At 41.9% G+C, this 8,070-nt stretch overlaps 1 pseudogene; it reads right to left on the bottom strand.

Annotated features, from left to right (window-relative positions):
* Positions 1-1,123: 1,123 nt before the first annotated feature.
* LOC129685395 (protein DBF4 homolog A-like) lies at positions 1,124-1,967 on the bottom strand (annotated as a pseudogene).
* Between the last annotated feature and the right edge of the window lie 6,103 nt (positions 1,968-8,070).

Below are 8,070 nucleotides of genomic sequence, written 5' to 3'. Positions count from 1 at the left end.
GTAAAAAAAAAAATCCTACAACTTCTAAGAATTGTATATGTCTTTATAAAATTTCAGGAATATAACTGCCATTTCTGAAAAGGTACATTAAACACTAAAAATCCGACAAATGTAGAAGTTGAAGGGGGAGAGAAAAATGTTGATAGGAGACTACTGGAATTTTCTTCCTCCCGAGTATCTAAAACATCACATATTCCACTGTTTTCAGTGTAGCTTGTAGCTTGTCTGAAAAAGGTCCAGGAGAGACAGTACTGGTGATGCACAAATTCTGTCTTCATGTGCAGGAAGACACGTGGTTCTGTTTCTGTCCAGTTCAGCTCTTGGTTGCTCAGTGTTTTTTGCGATAGTATTCTCACTTTCCGTTACATTTTACCACAAGGCAGAGTCTCTATATTCCCAGTGTCCTTAGGTTCCTGAGAACTACTGGACGGAGTTCTAGCCTTCATCGTTAGATGCTCTTTTGATGTATTGAATGTCATCTGGTCAGATCACGACCAGACACAAAATGAAGGTCCTTTCCCTGTAGATCTTTTGTTGGAAAATGTGTAACACCTGCTGTTAACTTTGGCTGGGGTGGACTATCTTCTGGACTGAGATAAGAAGCTTGTGCACGTGACTGAGGCACACCTGGAGTGGTACCCACCCTCTCTTTTGCATCATTTCTATTTATAGTCAATTTATGTTCAGAAACATCAAGAATTCCTCCCCGTCTATTTTTACATGGAGGTAGCTGTGTGAAATTCTGTTTCACGTCAGGTTCACTTGTAGTTAACATGCTCACTGTTTTCTCATCACGCCCTTTCACTCCAGTTGAAGAGTAGGACATGGGATCTGAAGCAAACACAAGCTTTCATTCAGGTTTCTGGGATTCTTCATACAGAAAACTCTGCTTGAACTGTTACCCATTGCTTTCTCCCACATCCTTATGGAAACTGGGCTGCAACGGTAGCTTCTCCTTTGCTTCAGTGTTTTTCAGGATATTTGCAGGAACAGAAGAATAGGGCTCCGACACTGTACCTTATTCTTTTCTTCTTAGGTGTGTCTCTTTCATATTCCACAAAATAAAAAACTAACTTAGATATAATATCAACAACTTGGTAGGGGTTGATCTGTGCAAAATTTCTCAGAAGGTTCTGAGCTTAGGCTGAGCTTGCTTTTGGGTGCTGGATGGCTTATCTACATCAAATGGACTGCAAGGCTTCTCAGTAAAATAGTTTATCAAGGGCATATTGGTTAGCTGAAGGTAAAATGGTCTGTAAGACCGGTTCACATCTTCAACCTTGAAAAAAGGCTTTTTGAGTCTCCCTGTTCTTGCCTTTTGCACTCCTCCCTGAATCCCTCACAGAAGTACTTGCTTTCTTGAGTGCACATAACTCTTTCTTCTTCTGTTCAATGTACTATCCAATGTCATCAAAATGAAGAATCCTTTCTCCCAATGATAAAGCATTTGATAATACACTATTAGCAGGAATAAAATCATGATCCTTGACAGCTTTTTCAGCTAATAACTTTCCCCGACTCAAACACACTCTCTCTGGAGACTTAAAGGAGCTTCCATCATGGCTGGGATGAGGTGAGGTGTTTTCTGCAGTATATGCAGATTCTAGACTTGGTACAGGAGAAATTCGACCCAACGTTTGTGCATACTTTGTTTCCTTTTTGTTTGAAACTAGATAACTGGTATCTTTGCTGAGAAATTCTTCAACTCGCTCTCCAAGGTCCTTTATATTTTTTTGTAGTTTTTCACAAATGGTGATAGAAGGCAAGTCAACGTAAAATATTTTGCCCCAAAGCAGCTTATATTTGGATTTTTTCCAGTCTATTATCAGTTTTCAGGGATTTTTAAAGACAGTCTGTTCTTTCATTCTTGTCTTGGATGCCACCTGAGAGAGGTGCTTCGCTCATGGGCACGAGGTTCATGGCAGCCACCAGGCACCTACATGCTGGGTCCGCACCGGGTGTGGCATAGTACGGCTGTGAACACAAGGCTCCGAGGCTCACCTGACCCCGGGCTCTGAGCCACGTCCTCTGGCTGGGTATTCAGGGCCAGTTCTTGGTCATTTTATTTTATTACAATAGCATCTTTTCTGTTGTTCTGATAAGACTAATGTCACTAACACATTGATTTACCTGTTTTGGACACTTTACATAAGTGAAACCAGGTAATGGGATTGTTGTTACTGCTGGGTTTTTTTTTTTTTTCCACTTAGAGTAATGCTTCCAGGTTTATGGACAGTATAGCATGTGCGTACATTCTAGTTACTGAAAGAGATATATTGTAGATGTGTTAGGCTTCCAAGAACAGAAAGAGCTCTTTATTGACTCTTTTCCAACTACAAATTTCAATTTGCTCTAAAAGAGTGAAATATTTCTTTTTCTGAAAGATGCTCTCAGAAATTCCTGTTAGCTATGCAGAGTTTAAGTCAGTATGTGGCAACATTTATTTGTTACGTCTTAAAGCAGTACTTCAAACTCCGAAACAGCCATTTATAGAATTTTAATTTACAAGCCCAATCATATCAGGACTAACTACTGAAACTGAATGTATCTTAATCGATTTAAATTAAATACATACTATTCCTAAATTGGCATTTGAAACTTCATAACTCAAACCCTTCTTTAATTTCAAATCTACCATCTTATACTGGATTTACGTATAATGAAGTGGGTTTAAATGATGTGGTTATTATGGACTTAGAGGTTTTCCAGATCTCGATATCTTTGTGGGAAAAAAAAATGTTTTCACTTGTGCCACTCACATTTTGCTTGGCTGCTGAATTAGTTACTTTTCTATTGTGGTGTTGATAAAATACCACAACCAAGGCAACTTATAGAAGAAAGGGTTTATTTGGGCTCACATTTCCAGAGGACTAGAGTCCATGATAGTGGGGTGAAGGTGTGGTGGCAGGAGGACAAAGGTAAGGATTCATTTCTGGAGCCACAAGCATGAAGCAGAGAGAGAGAGAGAGAGAGAGAGAGAGAGAGAGAAAGAGAGAGAGAGAGAGAGCCAACTGGGAATGGCAGGGGACTTTGCAATCTAAAAGTCTGTCTCTGGTGATATACTTGCTCCAACAAGACCACACCTCCTTAACCTGCCAAGCTGTGGTATCATTTGGGGAACAAGTGTTGAAATGTCCAAGATTATGGAGGGCATCTCATCCTGAACACCACAGTCGGTTAGTCTCAAGATCTTCCACAGCAATCAGGAGGTGTACTTTCTCACGAGTCCAGCTTAGGCCTGGAGAGACGGCTCAGCTGTTACATGCACTTGTTCTTACAGAGGTTCTAGGTTTGGTTCCTAGCACTCCCATCATTGGCCACAACCATCAAATTCCAGTTTGGGGGATCCAATGCCCTCTTCTGGCCTCTGTGGACACTGCACACCCATGATGCAAGTACATAAATACAAGCAAAACATCCCCACAGATAAACAAATGTCTTTATGAAAAGGAAGCCAGGTTGAGTTACTTCTCCTGGAGAGAAAAGATGCTGTTCAGTAACAGGCAGGAAGCTCCAAGGTGGAACTTCCTGAGCTAGGCAGATCAAGCTTTCTTTTGGGGTTCAGCTGAGAGTATGTAGAACCCCGGGAAATGCCAACAGGCTTGTCCAGTCAGAAGCAGCTTAGACCACATCACTTAGATGAAAAGAAGGAATGCGTTAGTCTCTGTGGTGGGGAAACCTGAAGTTCATTTTTCTGAAAGAGCTAGGTGGAAGGTTTTCAGAGTTCCCAGCTAGGATTTGCCCCTCTCTAGTTTCCTCCCCAGGGAAGTAGGCCTCACATGATAATTCTAGCCCAAACCTTTCCAGTGAGCAGTAAGGACAGAGAGCCTATCTTTCCCAGGGAGAGACCTTCTCAGAGAGAATCTGTTTTGTCCACAGTGATGGCCTGGGCCTGGCTCCTCTAATCCCAGTACTGGGGAGGCAGAGACAGGCAGGTCCCTGCTGGCTAGTCAGTCCAACCAATGAGAAACAACGTATTAAAAAGTAAGCTGGAGAGTGACTGAAGAAGATTCATGACATCAACCTCAGATCTTCACCTACCCACCAGCCTTCCATATGTACACTCGTGTGTGGGCGTGCACACGTGATCACACACACACACACACACACACACACACACACACACACACACACACACTGTTTGCATTCCTGAATCTGCCTTATTTCACGTAGCCTGGTGATTTCCAGTTCCATTCATTTCTTGCAGCTCAATCCTGAGAGAGCCCAAAGCCTTAGCTGGGAGACCAGTGACAACGGAGGCACCTTTTAGGAGGCCCCTACATTGCCTCTTCCTGTGCTCTCCTCTGTGGCAGCCTATGGACAGAGGTAGCTGCTTCTGTGTGTTACCAGGATGTACCCCTCCGCCATATGGGAACCTTGACATAGCAGCCCAAGGTAATTTCAGCAAAGCCTTTGGTTTGGGTGTGGGAAGCTGTATGTATAAAGTCATGCAGTGGTATGGAATGAACCAGTCCACATCTGGTTTGTTTAAAACTATGGTTTATTTAAAGCTATGCTATGGATGGTTCCTGGCACACTGGAGCTGAAATATGAATGGAGCGAACAGAATTGAAATCGACGACCGGGTTTGCTAAGACTTGAAAATGCTATCCGACACTACGTTCACATCAAACTGGGATGAAAAGTGCAGAAATCAAGTCCCGTTAGAGGAGAGGACGTATAGACATCCATTGTGCTGACAATGCGTAGCTCAAAGGTCTGGTTTGGGAGGCCGGCTTGATGGACACCACACGACCTGTGACGGTTCAAAGCTGACAAGGAATATACCTTTGTAGCGTGCCACGGGAATGGACACTTCCGGCCGTACACAAAGGTCACAAGGAAGCATTATTTGGAGGCTCTGTTGATGAGAAATCACGTGGAGATCTTGGCACTTCGTCAAGCCTTGTGTGGAGTCCACTAGGTGCCAACTGCACTCTTTTTGGGATCACAGCTAAGTGCCACCTGGATCCTACTACTCCCATTTCCGAAAAGTCCAGCAGTGCTACCCTCATTGAGAAGGCCATACTCAGACTGCTAGGCCTCCTGCGAGGCTTAACAGTACTCTGCTACACTGGAAGAGTGTCAGTGCTGGAGGTCACAAGCTTGGGCTTCCCCTGGGTTTGGAGGTACAATCTGGCCAAAAGATTTTTGGGAATAAATAGAGTAAGTCTTAGCTTTAACATATTTCTATGTGACCAGCACCTACCTCTCCACCGAAGAGGTGTTATAATTATTTGGACAGTTACTGGCCTTCCAGTTTCTGTTGCTCTAGTCAACTATGCATTGTTTAAATGTATTGACTGTTAGGCATGCTACCCAATAATTAAAGAGACCTTCGCAAAAATTGCAACTGGGTGCATTTTTGGTTTTATTTTTTTCTTTAATATTGATGCTTTCTATCGAATGAGATGGACCAGTGGCTGTTTTAGGACGAGTTTAAAGGCTTTTGTTGTATGTAACCATCAGTAGAGTTCCTTTCACAATCCCCAGACACTGCAAATTATCAATTAAAAATTATACATTAAGAAACTAAATTGCAATGGGGGTGGGGCTCTCCTTTTCTGAGAAGAAGGGGAGGGGAGAAAGGGTGAAGAAGGTGGGAGGGTGGGACCAGGAGGAGAGGAGGGAGGGTGTTGCCATTGAGATGTAAAGTGAATAAAGAAATAAACTTAATAATAATAAAAAAATAAACTAAATTGTAGCGGGGAGCGGTGGTGCATGCCTGTAATCCCAGCACACTGGGAGGCAGAAGCAGGTGGATCTGTGTGAGTTTGAGGCCAGCCTGGTGAGTCCAGGACAGCCAAGGCTACACAGAGAAACTCTGTCTTGAAAAACTAAAAAAAATCAAACCAAACCAAAAGAAAAAAAAAAACAGCAAAAAAGAAATGAAATTGCTTTTAAAACTATTTTGTTGAACTACACTGACACACACACGCAACTTCCTCCATTTTGACTTAGTTACACATAATTTTTAAGTACCAATCATCTTCAAGTGCTTCTTCCACAGCCCTGCTGTCCTCATTTCACCTGACAGCGCCGACTCTTGCAGTCTCTAGGCAACTGCTGATCCCTTTCTGTCACTAGGGGTTGCTGTGTATTCCCTCAAATTCGATGTAAATGAATATTTATGATTCACTCCTTTAAACGTCAGCTTCTTTCACTTTTGGTTAGTTTGAAATGCATGCATATTAATTCAGGTATCAGTTGATTTCTTTAATTGGTAAGTCATATTGTACCCCCGTCTGTTTGCCCGTTCCATTTACGTCTCAAGACAGTACTGTTATGAGGTCATGTCCCATTTGGAGCTATCACAAATGATGCTTTGAACATTCGCACACAAATCTTAGGACACAGGCTGTCTTCGGTGTGAATGTCTAGCTGTAGAGTGGAGGACCGTACGCACATGAATTTTTCAGCATTCCAGGAAGCCATGAGTTAGTTTCTGAAACAGTTCATATTCACTGGCTTGCGTTGCTCCTGGAGATGTGCTGCTCATTTCTGCTTCAGATTTCATGCGGCCAATCTTTTTTTTGAAAATCTTAGCAGTTCTAGAGACATAATGGTCTTTCACAATTTTAATTTGCATTTGTAGAAAGTTATTGAACATAGTTTTGTGTGATCTGTTGTCTGTGTATCTTCTTCAGGAAGACGTATATATTAAAATCTTTTGCTGTTTTGGAGATTGAGTGTTTTTTTTTTTTTAAAGATTTATTTATTATTTACACAACATTCTGCCTGCATGTGTGCTTGCACACCAGAAGAGGGCACCAGATCTCATTATAGATGATTGTGAGCCACCATGTGGTCACTGGGAATTGAACTCGGGGACCTATGGAAGAACAGCCAGTGTTCTTAACTTCTGAGCCCTCTCTCCAGCCCTGAGTGTTCTTTATTTAAAAAATTGTGATTTAATAGTTTTTTTTAAAAAAAAATATATTCTGAATACAGGTCTTTTCATCAAGTATGGGTTGCTAATAGTTTCCCCAAGTCTGTGGTTTGCTTTTCATTTTCTTAAAATTTTTTTAAAGAGCAAAAAATTTAATCTTGATAAAGCACCGTTTATCCATGTTTGTGTTCCTGGGTTGTGCCTGTAATGATGTCTCACCGAAATCTCTGACTAACTTAAGATCCGTAAGAGTCTCCTACATTTTCTCTTACAAGGTTTTGGTTTCTGGTTATGTTTAGGTCTCTGGGTCATTTTAACTTTAGATTTGATATATGATCAAACTATAAATATAGTTTCACTAGAGAGATGGGTTTTAAGAGAATATTGTGACAGAAAAAGTGCAGTGTTGTTCCAATTACTTATTGTTCTTCCTAAGCATACAGGACAAGTGCATGTGGCAATTTCTCTACTGGGCTGGCTAGTTTTGTGTCAGTTTGTCACACAAAGTAGAGTTATCTGAAAGGAGGCAACCTCAATGGAGATGATGCCTCTGAAAGAGCCCTCTGTAGGGCATCGTCTTAATTAGTGATTGGTCAGAGAGGGCCTACACTATTGTGGTTGGTTCCATCTCTGGGCTGGTGGTCCTGGGTTCTGTAAGAAAGCAGGCTGAGCAAACCATGAGGAGCAAGTCAGTAAGCAGCACCCTCCATGGTCTCCGCATCAGCTCCTGCCTCCAGGTTCCTGTCCTGTTTGCGTGTCGGTTCCTGGATTCCTTTAAGGATGAACAGCAGTATGGACGTGTAAGCCAAATAAATCCTTTCCTTACAATGTTTTATTATCTCTTTGATTATGAGATGGCTGGGCTGGGCTGATAGTTCTTGCTTGAGACCTTGCACAATTGTTGGCTTTCCCCCCACCCCTAGGACTATAGTAAATCACCTGATGGCTCAGCTAGAAATGACCAAGATGATACATATGTCCTGGGATCTTAACCTGGCTTCACCAAATACTATGTTGATACTTGGTCTCTATACGTAGCTGCAAAATCTTAGCCTGGTGATTGGGTTTCTAGATAAGGCATCCCATTCCAAGTACACACAAACACACACACTTATATATTTGCACATATATGTGAATCTATGATTAATCATACACATTCATGCATAATCATACACATATTT

Source organism: Psammomys obesus, unplaced genomic scaffold, assembly GCF_907164565.1.
Source record: "Psammomys obesus unplaced genomic scaffold, mPsaObe1.curated_primary_1811, whole genome shotgun sequence".
Classification (NCBI taxonomy): Eukaryota; Metazoa; Chordata; class Mammalia; order Rodentia; family Muridae; genus Psammomys; species Psammomys obesus.
This window is presented reverse-complemented; position numbering and strand designations above follow the sequence as displayed.